We start from the raw sequence: 13,016 nt of genomic DNA on the forward strand, positions 1-13,016 counted from the left end.
CATAAAATTTCCAGCGCCTTACTAAAGTATTCAAATCAACACTTAAACATTCAAAAACTTAAAATTTCATCCTAAACTTTCTTAGACTTTTCAAATTCAACCACACAACTTGATAAACTTGCAATTAGATCTCAACTTAATAATTAAACCCAAAAATCAGCATACTAAATATAATTTCTAGCATTGCAATAATTACCCAAATGATACTTCCACATTTAATAAACTTGAAATCAAGTCCCTATAATATACATGGATCACTTGATGAGCTTGCAGATGGGATCTTAAGGGAGTAGAGGAACTTCCAGAGTACATGAAATTTCTCTACGGAGCCATCTACAACCATGTTAGTGAAATGGTCCAAGATGCTTTGATAGATAATGGTATCGATATTCTACCCTACCTTAACGAACAGGTACGACCCAGTTGAATAACAAATCCAAATACATATTCACTTATCCTTCCCCAATGATTACTTCTTTATCTTTTTTTAGTACTCGTTATAGAATCTCAATGATAAAAAAAAAAAGAATTTTTCTCTTTAAAGGTTTCAAATTTGAGTAATTACATTTTGTATAGTGTATTATTAATAATTAAAAAAAATCTGAACATATATTATCTTATAATCACACCTAATTATTTAAAAATAATCTTCCTTGTTGACTTGTAATTTAATTCTTGAAGGAGTATATATTAATTAAAAAATTACATCAAACTTTTCATTTTTTGTGTGGAAGCATTATGTTAGAGCACATCTTAAGGAAGCATAATGGTTGCACAATGGATACAATCCAAGTGCAGAAGAATAATTAAAATAATCTTAATGATATAATTAAAATAAGAATAAAAATTTAATATTATAATTAAAATAATTAAAAATTTTATAATATAAATAACGTAGCATAAATATGATTTACTTTTGATTTTTTTGTCGGCAGTTATACTAACTAGCGTAGCATAAATATATACGATGAAAGCAAGCTAAACTGCCTTATATATAATATAGTAGTTCATAGAAGAATCAACAAATGATAAGATAGATAAAGCACATATATAAAAGTTTATCTCATGTCGTTGTAGAAATAATCTTAATCTTAGTTCATATAACAATGAATAATTGATAATACGTATAAAACATGCGTAGAAAATTCTGCATCATGTTGATGTAGAAAGAATCTTAATATTAGATCATTGCACTTGCCATTCACACTTTCAAGTTTTCAAAAATCTCCAAATTGTAGAATTAAAGTAAAAAAAAATACACCATTTATGACGGTAATACATAAAGATCGTACATCATATATTACTAAGATATTCAAGAACATGAATGGATCATACGTCTAATTTATTTTAGTGCCATACTAGTTGGTATTACATAGCACACCTCAAATAAGATATTTTAAATACACTTAAATATGCACGGCCAAGCACCAAGAAAGCTGGAAAAAGGATTGCCTTTAAATAGGTGTTGAATCAACGAATAAAGCACGGATGTCATCTTTCACATATTCCGGATGTGTGTATCCATCTCCATGCTTGTAAAACAAATATGATGCTCGAGCAAAGTTCAAATGTCGTAAGAGCAGATCTCTTGGGATACATGTCGGTCTCATGCATTCTTCATTTACATTCTTCCATGCATCCTCCAGCAGTTTCTCAAATGCTTTAAGAGTAAGATGACCTAAAAGGTTGTGTTGCTTCATGTAGCATTCAACGCTGGAAGGCGTGTGCTCTCTCAATTGCTCGATCTTTAATTAGAATGAACCACCAAAATAATTGTTAAGTTCTTTACGAGACAAGTTCAAAGAAATCCTTTTATTAAATGAATACCTTATGTGATACTACGTCATCCATGAGACGACCAATAACATTTAAAGCCTGCATGATTCTGGGATCATTTCACTGCCATTCAAATGCTTCTATCCCTGCAATTTCCCCATTCCTATGAGTGATATTGTTATAAAGGGATTAAAGGTAGACGTCTTCATTGCGACTCTCATACACTCCTCAAATGTTGGTACGTGTTAAGAAACTAGATTGAGCTTCAATATACAACACACATTGAATTCTTTCTCATTGCTTTCAGTGCTTTCAGTGCATCAGTTACATTGTTTTTATAGCAGCTCATAGAAGCTTAGCACAAGTATAGAGGCTTTACAACTAACTCAACTAACTACTAACAGTTCTAACTCCCTTAACTAATCCTTAACTGCTTAGCTATTTTAATAGTACGTGACCATCACGGTTCCATTTCACCTCAGCTTGATAGTTGGTCAATAGTCCAATGAGCTAATTATAAGACCAATGTTAAAACATGAACAATTATAAGTTACAATTAAATACAACCAATCAGTTGATAGTTGATCTTACAGCATCTTTTGCGTAAGGGACACCGTAAGATGTTCCTTCCTTCCTAGCCTCCTCAGCTATTTCATCAAAAACAACTAGCGAAGTCTTGCAAATAACTTCGGTGTAATCAAGCAACTCATCAAGAGAACTAATCTCCCATCTGACTATTAGAATGGATATGCATGAATATTAACTCTAGTATTATGGAGATGACTAAGCATAGCATGGCAAGAATTAGCTAGAATCATGTATCTCATTACATTTTTAATGCAGCTATAAGACGTTCAAGCTCTTGAGGTGTCCCATAAGCATCAAATGTGTCATCTAAAATTGATACAAGTACCATTATCTTAGTAATAATTATCCACCACTTTGCGTAGCAAGGTTCATAAAATACGGAATTAATCCATGCGTAGGCCTCCACATATCTCTCCCTTGCATAAGAAAGTTCAGAGGAAAACTTATTTTCCTCCCAAAACCTGCAACATAGAAATCCCTTTAACATGCATGCAAAAGTCATCAGGAAATCAATCCTCAAAGTAATATCAAAGATATATATAAACCTTGTGATTTGGCTGATCTCTCGTTTATGAAGTAGTACTCGATTAAAGTCTAGCTTTGCACACTTAAGCAGGATCTCATTTTTGGACTCTTGTTCCTCATAGAAAGAGATACAGGTTCTTGCCGCTAGCCTTGGAGGACATTTGTTCAATAGCTGATCAAGGGCGTTGGCTATTTGCTTGGCAAAAAGTGGGCCAAATTTCTTTGCCGAAGACTTCAAGTTTGCAGTGGTGATGCAAGGGTTGTTGGAAATAAAACACTCACACAAACAACTTTTATTGAAACTCAAACAAATATTACAAGAGCACTCTCACTCAAAAACAAGAACTACAACTTACTCTTATAGGACTTTGCTTCTTCACTCACTTAGAAGCTCTTAATTTTTCTTGATGCTTAAAACTAAAATGGGAAGGGGTATTTATACTACTCAAGAACAATCCCACACCACACAAATAAACTAATTTAAACCATTACAAATTTAACAAATATCTAACTCTCACTTAACTAAATTGATGTAAGCAATGACATCATTACTTAAATCATGTAAGCAATGACATCTTTAATTAAATGATGTAAATAATGACATCAATTTAGTTTGAGTTTGGGTTTAGGCTCCCATAATGGATCAAGTTTATGATCCAACACCCCCCTTAAACTTGATCTCGTGACCCCTAGTAGGTTCCTTAATCTTAAGAAGTCTTCGCTGGTCAGTGGCTTGGTAAAAATATCAGCAACTTGATCTTGTGACTTCACGTATTCAACTTCCACATCTTTTCTTGCAACACATTCCCTTATATAGTGGTAGCGAATATCAATGTGCTTGCTTCGATCATGGAATACTGGATTCTTCGCTAAGGCAATGGCTGACTTGTTGTCGACACAAACCTTGGTAGGCTCTTCTTGTATCAAACCTATCTCCTTCAATAGATTTCTAAGCCAAATTTCATGACAAACGCATGAGGTAGCAGCAACATATTCCGCTTCACAGGTGGACAATGTGACAATCAGTTGTTTCTTTGACATCCATGTGAACGCAATATCTCCCATGAAAAATACGAATCCAGTAGTGCTCCTTCGATTATCTATGTCTCCACCCCAATCACTGTCGCTATATCCAACAAGCTTGTAATCGTTAGAAACTGAATAGAACAAGCCAAAGTCAATTGTACTTTCAGATAGCGAAGAATTCTCTTTGTGGCTTTAAAATGGGTGGTTGTTGGAGATTCCATATAGCGACTAACCAATCCAACTGCGTGAAGAATATCGGGTCTCGTGCAAGTTAGATAGCGTAGACTTCCTACCAAACTTTTGAAGAATGTTGGATCTACACTTTCGCCTTCTTCATGTTTGGTCATCTTGATCCCGTATTCTGCAGGTGTGCTTATTGGCTTACAGTTCTCCATCTTGAACTTATTCAGTATCTCCTTTGCATAGCTTTCCTGTGAAATGAAAATTCCATCATTTTGTTGCTTAACTTCAATGCCAAGGTAGTACGCCATGACCCCCATGTCTGTCATCTCGAATTCTTTCATCATCACATCCTTGAATTCATTAAACATGCTTGGGTTGCTTCCAGTGAAGATCAAATCGTTCACATAGAGACACACGATCAAAATATCTTCATCTTTGATCTTGATATATAGAGCATGCTCGTAGGGACATTTGTTGAAGCCATTCTCTTGGAAGTACTTGTCGATTCGGCTATTCCATGCCCTTGGTGCTTGTTTTAGCCCGTAAAGAGCCTTCTTCAACTTCAACACCTTGTCTTCGTGCCCTTTGACTTCATAGCCTGATGGTTGCTGAATGTAAACTTCCTCTTCAAGAACTCCATTTAGGAAGGCGGACTTTACATCCATCTGTTGTATCTTCCACTTGTTTTGAACTGCCAAAGAAATGATTAGTCTGATAGTCTCCAATCGAGCAACAGGATCAAATACCTCATCATAGTCAATTCCAGCCTTTTGACTATAGCCTTTAGCAACTAGCCTCGCCTTATGCCTTTCAATCTCTCATTTGGCGTTTTGCTTAGTTTTGTACACCCATTTGACACCTATCGCCTTATGTCCCTTGGGAAGTGAGGTAAGTTCCCATGTGTCATTCTTCCTTCATCCATCGCATCTCTCCATTTCTTTTCTTGTACCGCTTCTTGAAAGCTCACTGGTTCACAATCGGCAAACAGATAAAATAATGTAAGATTATCTTGTCGTTCAGTTACCTCATAGAGATCTCTAAGGCTTCTTGTGTGTTGCACAACTCTTTCACTTTGACTCCCACTTGACGATGACGAAGGTGATGAGTCTCCTTGAGTGGTTGATGTTGGTGAAGTGGGTGGAGTTGCAAGCTCTTGTTGAGATTCATCTAGTTGTTCCCTCATTGTCTGCTCATCTTCTTCAAACTGAAGAAAGAAATTGAAGTCATCTGTATGAGAGTTAAAATCCCATTCTCCTTCTTCGTTGAAGACCACATCTCGACTAATCACAAACTTCTTATTGTTTGGATTGTACAACTTGTAGCCCTTCGAATTAGCATCATAGCCGATGAAGATAAAACTCTCGCTTTTATCATCAAGCTTCGTTCTTCTCTCGTCTGGTACGTGAACATGGGCTATACTTCCAAAGGTTCTCAAATGGGAATGTCAGGCTTTCTTCCACTCCATGATTCTTGCGGTGTCTTTCCCCATACACTTCTTGTTGGAGATCGGTTTGTCAAGTAGACTGCACAAATGTTTCGTGCCATGTCGAGGATTGTTCTGTTCTTTCTTTCTGCCACACCATTTTACTGGGGGGATCTAGGAACTGTCATTGGTCGACGAATTCCATTTGCTTCACATAACTCTTGAAACTCCCTGGAAGTAAATTCTCCACCTCGATCAGATCTCATGGCTTTGATCTTTCTACAACTTTCTCTCTCCACTGCTGCTTTGAACTTCTTGAAGACTTCAAAAACTTCTGACTTCTGTTTCAAGAAATATACCCAGGTTTTTCTTGAAAAATCATCAATGAAGAGAAGAAAATAGTTACTGTTACCGAAAGAGCTCGACTTGATCGGTCCACACACATCGGTATGGATGAGCTCAAGTGGCTTCTTGGCTCTTGTCTCTGACTCCTTTGGAAAGCTTTTCCTGAATTGTTTCCCAGCTAGACACCTTTCACAAAGCTGGTCAGGATGGTTGATACGAGGTAGTCCCTTCACCATCTCCTTCTTAGATAGGAGCTCTAGACCTCCAAAATTGAGATGCCCAAATCGAATATGCCAAATCCATGATGCATCTTTATAGCAAGCTTTCAGGCACTTTGCAACATCATTTTGTATGTTGATCAAGACCATTCTATTCTTTGACATCGACACTTTAGCAATGAAGTTATTATTATCATCTTTTATAGAAAGATTATAATTATTCATGTGAATATCATAACCTTTCTCTACCAGTTGCCCTAAACTAAAGATGTTACTTTTTTATATTGGGCACATAGTAGACATTTGAAATAAATTGATGCCTCCCATCTTTCAAACGGATAAGAATATTACCTCTCTCTTTCACTACTATTGTGGAATCATCTCTAAACGAAACATTTCCGCTTACTGACTCGTCTAGCTCCACGAACATGTCTTTCCTTCCACACATGTGATTGCTTGCACCACTGTCAAGATACCAGGAATTTGCTTGGCCACCATCAGTTTCCTTTCGTGCTAGAAGAAGAGTTTCTTTGCCATCTGTCTTTTCCTCCACGTAGTTAGCCTTCTCCTCAATTTTGTTGTTGGAAGCTCTACATTCTGAAGCATAATGCCCAAACTTTTGACAATTATAACATCGAACTTGAGATTTGTCATGCCTTGAGTTCGAATTGATTCTTCCACAGCCTCGTGTTGAGCTTTCTCCTTTCTCATAGTTGTTGTTGGAATTGTTTTTGTTGTAATTCCAGCCTCGTCCACGACCTCGACTTCCACCTCGTCCATGGCCTCTACCTCTGCCTTGGCCATGTTGGTTTCTATCATTGCGTTGGCTTTCATGCATATCTTTGAGTTGCAGCTTGAGGAGTTGCTCAGTAAACTCATGCTTCTTCTTATGCTTCTCTTCGTATGCTTGCAATGATCCTTGGAGTTGCTCGATCGTCATTTCTTCCAAGTCTTTAGTTTCTTCAATCGTCACGACGATGTTCTCAAATTTGGGATCCAACGAACGGAGTATCTTCTCTATTATCCTCACATCGTCTAACTTTTCACCATTTCTTTTTAATTGATTAGAAACAGCTACTACTCTTGAGAAATAATCTGAAATAGACTCAGATGATTTCATGTTTAAGGATTCGAATTCACCTTTTAATGTTTGGAGATGAACCTTCTTCACTTGCTCGAATCCTTTGTAAGAGGTTTGCAGCTTCTCCCACACTTCCTTGCTAGAGCTTGCACTTGAAATCTTTTCAAAACCATCATCATCTAATACTTGATAGATGAGGTAGAGAGCCTTCTTGTCTCTCTTTCTTGAATCCTTCAAAGTTGTCTTTTGATCTGATGTAAGAGTAGCATCATCATCCGCAGACTCGTTATAGCCTTTCTCTATGATATCCCACACATCTTGTGATCAAAGAAGTGCCTTCATTTTGATACTCCAATTGTCGTAGTTGTTGTTGTTGAGTGTCGGAACTTGGAATGGTGCCATACCATTTGCCATATCTCTCAATATAATGAGATTTTGTAAAATCCGATTGCACGGATGAATCCGGAACGCTGAAAAAAAAAACTTTGGAGGGACTTGGACAACTCGGTCAAGGGCTCCAACTCGGCTGACTCAGCTCAACTCGGTGAGTCGACTCGATTTTCTGGCAGCAGTCTTCCGGCGGTGCGTCAGAACTCAGATTGAGAAAATTCTGGCGGCGTCAGATTCCTCTCGTCGAGACCTTCGATCTTTCCAACTCGCTCTGATGCCACTTTGTTGGAAATAAAACACTCACACAAACAACTTTTATTGAAACTCAAACAAATATTACAAGAGCACTCTCACTCAAAAACAAGAACTACAACTTACTCTTATAGGACTTTGCTTCTTCACTCACTTAGAAGCTCTTAATTTTTCTTGATGCTTAAAACTAAAATGGGAAGGGGTATTTATACTACTCAATCCTACACCACACAAATAAACTAATTTAAACCATTACAAATTCAAAAAAATCTAACTCTCACCTAACTAAATTGATGTAAGCAATGACATCATACTTAAATGATGTAAGCAATGACATCATACTTAAATGATGTAAGCAATGACATCTTTAATTAAATGATGTAAGTAATGACATCAATTTAGTTTGGGTTTGGATTTAGGCTCCCATAATGGATCAAGTTTATGATCCAACAAGGGCTTCCTCTAATATACATTCTCCATGAACTCTCAGATGGCTAGCTTCGTACAGACCTAGCCATAGTTATTATATATATATATATTAGGGTAAATTACATCAAATATCGATAAACTTTAGGTGATATATTCTTTATATTATAAACTTTTAGTTGATGTAATTATGGAATTAGACTTTATTTTCCTAACTGTGTGATAACGTGATGACATCATTTTGCATGTTTTTCAAGAGGTTAGAACCAAAGTCTTTGGAAAGAAAAATCAAACACTTGACTACTAAGTCAACTTAAAAACTTATTATATTTTTAACAAAATTAATATATTATTAAATTACAATTGAGATTAATAATATTATTTATTTAATGATATAATTTTTTAATATTCTAATATAATGTTATAATGTAATTTATAATTTAATTAAAAATAAAAATAATTTATAATATAAAAAAATATTGTTTATAATTTATGTTTTAAATTTTTGGCTTAATTATAAAATGTGTCCAAACTATGTCACTTTTCTCAAATAGATGCCTAAATAATTTTTTAAAATCATTCAGGTGTCTAAAGTTTGCAAAAGTTTCCACTTTAAGTACTCGAATTACAATGACTGTTAAATGACATATGTCATATTCTAATAATTTTAAAAAAAATTATCTAAATTGAAAAAAAATATATATATATATATATTAAAAAAACTCAAAAATTTTGAAAAACATTTTTAAAAAACTAACAGTAAACCAAGCTTCTTGAAGCTTTTCTTCTCATCATCTTATAATTTTCCTTTCACGGACTATCATCATAATCATCACCTTGAAGCATGTCAGTTGCATTAAAAACATAATCAACAAAAAGATTATTATATATCATAACTAAAACTTTTAACTTTATCAAAATGAACATACAATTATTAATTAAACTACGATTTTTTAACAATTATATTTGTTCGGTTAATCAAATTATTTATCTTTGTTCTCTTATATTCTTTTAAATTATGCATTATAGATTCATTAGAAACACTCTCCTCCCTTCTTCTAAAATTGCCTTTCCTTTCCCCCTCATAACAAGATTATGATTAAATATAATTTTTATAAAAAATAAAAGAACAGAAGAAAACCACGATTTCTCCTAACCAATTTTCATTTTTTTGCTCAGCAAGGATTGATTTTATTAATATTTCGTTATAAAAAAATGCCCAAGTAAAAACCTCCCTAGACTTAAATGGTGGAAAAGAATATATTCGAACAACTGCAACAGGACCAGCTGCAACAGGACTGAAACACACTACATGCTGCTGCTAATCGAACAACTGCTCCATGGTGAAGACCACCACCTGCGCTTAATAAGAACAATCGCCACCAAGGATTAACCGACTCAAGTCTACCCAGCCCTAAAAAACTACAAGAACCGCCAAACCAATTGGCAAGAATTCTAGCTCCGAGCCAAACCTGATAAAACCATAATTCGAATAAACTTGACTAACAAGATCCGCTTGGAAAACAAACAATCCACTGAACCATCAATGAAAGTAATAGAAAAAACAAAAGGAAAGTTTATTTGAAGCAACAACCCGACTATCAAGAGCAAGTAACTAAAGTCATCCAACACCCTTTAGCCCAACACTATATCAACTTGTAAAACCAAAAGAATTCAACTTCACTGGAATTGAACCACTTCACCTAGATTAGCAGTCTCAGCCATTAAAACTTCAAAGAATTATCTCATCAATGAAATAACACACAACCAAGCAACACCACAACTCACGCCAACTCCTCGGATCAACACAAAACGGATCATGGTGAATGTTGCTCAAGCAAAGAAGAAACGGAGCCAAATCCATGGCTCGTCAAACAACTAAATATACCAGAAACAGGAAAACACCAAACTTGTAACCGAACGAAAAAACTAGTTCCACTTGATTAAACCTAGCAACCTTGTTTAGAAATTGAAAATACCTCAACAACCCAGAAAAACATTAACCAGAGCAACCTAAAACATTTACCCAGAAAAAATTGTGCCAAAAATCATCATTACCCCCAACCTTTCTATTGCACAAGCCACCCAGAAATTAACGACGTGGCAACCCAGAAAAACATTAACAACCCAGAGGGAAAAAAACGAAAATCAAGATCAACCAGAGCAACTTACTTAACTCCAGCAGCAACAAGCCAACAACATAACCGCCTTGAGGTTCTTCAAGATCATAAACGCAAGAGTTCGCTCCAATAGAAACGAACTTTAACTAACCATCGTTAAAAATTGAGAGCAGAACCACAAATTCCCACACTAGTTACAAGCTAGTTCTAGTGACACCGATTTCTCAAGGAACTCTAATTCATTCCCACAAATCTGAATCCCCAGTTTCTTTCCGAGACTTAAGGTCAACTCTGCCTCCCTAATCCCTGCTTGCCTCCTTGCCCTCATATCTAAATCAGAAAGAGACATCCCCAAAAGTTCTGAAGACTCCAAATTTTCTTTCTTCAGATTGTTTTTTTTCAGAGCTCGATTTCTCCTCCCAACCTCCGTTTTCGAAAGAACTTTTTTTTGAAGCTTCAAAAGAGACCCGCATTTCCTGACTTCCTTTATTATTCTCCGTTGATCTAATTCAGGAAGCGAAAATTTGTTGCCATTCTCCTTGACATTGCACTTACTGGTGCCACTCTTAGAAAGATACAGACTCAACTCTTCAGTTTGTTGTATAGGTAAATTATCAAACCTCTCTGTCACCCCCGGTCCTAAAAAGCAGTTGCCTTCTTGGGCTTGATCCAATGTAGGGTCCAATTCGTCTAATTTACCCAATCTCATAACGGAAGAGCTCAACTCCATATGATAGGCCTCCTTGCTTATGAAATCATTGAAATCTGATTTAAGCCCAAGGGGAACCAACCCATCAAAAGCTTCTACTCCTTTCAACAGTTTTGGACTTTCCACCTTCTCCCTCACGTCTACTACCTCATCACACTTGTCACTCCTATTCTGAACTGTTTTGAAATTAGTTTTAATGAAGCATATCTCCTTATTGGTGTCATGAACATCTCATTTCCATGATATTACCCCGATAGTGGGCCGAGTAAATATGACCTTGAACCAAAGAAAAGATTGAAGAATGAAAATGGAGGGCCTGTCGAGGTAATGGCCTTACTTCAAACATTCCAACGTACACTAGTGTCATAGCTGGTAAGTTTCTTTAGTTCTTTAGGGGGAAGTGATCTGTTGTTGGGTCTCCACCATCCCCCTCACCTGAGCTAGCATGTGGAGCTACCATAGTGTAAGTTACCTTATCCTAGGTTCATATGGAATCTAGGTGTGCAGGCATCAAGACCAAGAGGATGATACGATGTCTCTCCAAGATGATACCTACAAATGGTTTAGGTTCAATGGGCCCCATATCACGCTATGCATTGAGGAGTGGGTTGCAACATAGCATCCGCTATTCCCCGCGAGATCTTTCTTTCAAGAGTATTTATGGCTTTGGGGATTATATTATGGTTTGTGGACTAATATGTGGCTTGTTTATTTGAACATGTTATTGTGGGATCGACTAATGAATTAAGGGATGATTCTTAGTTAATGTAACTTGATTTCATGATGAGTAAATTTGAGGCTTGGATCTATGTTGGGAAAGATTGACTTGTTTGGGATTTATCCCATTCAAATATCATACGACATAACAATAGAGTCGAGACGTTATGTCCGTAACACTTGGTATCAGAGCACATAGGTACATGATCTTTTTGATTAAAAGCAAGGAGGTCCTCATTTAGTTAATTAAAGCATGGTGAAGCTTGTTGCATATTTGATGCATAATGGTGTACAATTGTCGAATTGAGCACAGAGGTGCTTAATTGTCGATTGCAGCACTGAGGTGCTCAATCGTTCGTCAAAGAACAGAGGTGTCAGACTCTAGATTGATGCATAGAGGTGCCAGATTTTATATTGAAGCACAGAGGTGATATACCATCCTAAAACTTAGAGATGTCAGATCCTAGATTGAAGGACAAAGGTGTTCAATCATTACAAAGCACAGAGGTGCCAGATTCTAGACTGAAGCACAACGGTGCTCAGTCATTTTTAACTGCACAGAGGTGTCAGTTTGTCGATTGAAGCACAAATGTGTTCAATCACTACAAAGCATAGAGGTGCCAGATTCTAGACTGAAACACAAAGGTGCTCAATCATTTTTAATTGGACAGATGTGTTAGTTTGTCGATTGAAGCACAAAGGGCTCAATCGTTAATTCAAGCACAGAGGTGCTATGAATTCAGCACAATGGTTCTCTTTTTTTTATTATTTAGGCACGGTGGTGCTTATTTGTGTTGCAGGCATAGATGTGCCGATGAGTAAAAGGAATGGTCGTTCTTGTAATGATGGATCAACAAGCTTTCACCAAGGTGAGAGGAAAGAAGTTGCAGTGTCGGTCATACATGAGACGGGTTCTGTGGATCAGCAAAAGTTAGATGAGATTGAAGCCGCACTAGCGACCCTTAGAGCTCATATGATCTTTGGTGATCGAATGAAAAGAGTCGAGGAGACTCAAGAGGAATTGGTTAAGACAATTACTGAATTGGGGAATGAGGTAAGAGACACCATAGGTGTCATAAAACTTGGGTATGAGGAGCTGAAGGCCCAAGTTAGTGTGCTTTAAGCGTTTGAAGCTAGTTTAACTGTAAACCCTGGTGAAAGGGGGCGTACGAGCCAAGATCCCTGATCCCCAACAATTTCATAGGGAAAAGAATGCTAAAGAGCTTGAGAATTTTCT

At 36.5% G+C, this 13,016-nt stretch overlaps 1 pseudogene; it reads right to left on the bottom strand.

Annotated features, from left to right (window-relative positions):
- Nucleotides 1-1,454: 1,454 nt before the first annotated feature.
- LOC120145701 lies at nucleotides 1,455-11,522 on the bottom strand (annotated as a pseudogene).
- Nucleotides 11,523-13,016: the final 1,494 nt, after the last annotated feature.

Source organism: Hibiscus syriacus, unplaced genomic scaffold (genome assembly GCF_006381635.1).
Source record: "Hibiscus syriacus cultivar Baekdansim isolate YM2019G1 unplaced genomic scaffold, ASM638163v2 tig00110893_pilon, whole genome shotgun sequence".
NCBI lineage: Eukaryota > Viridiplantae > Streptophyta > Magnoliopsida > Malvales > Malvaceae > Hibiscus > Hibiscus syriacus.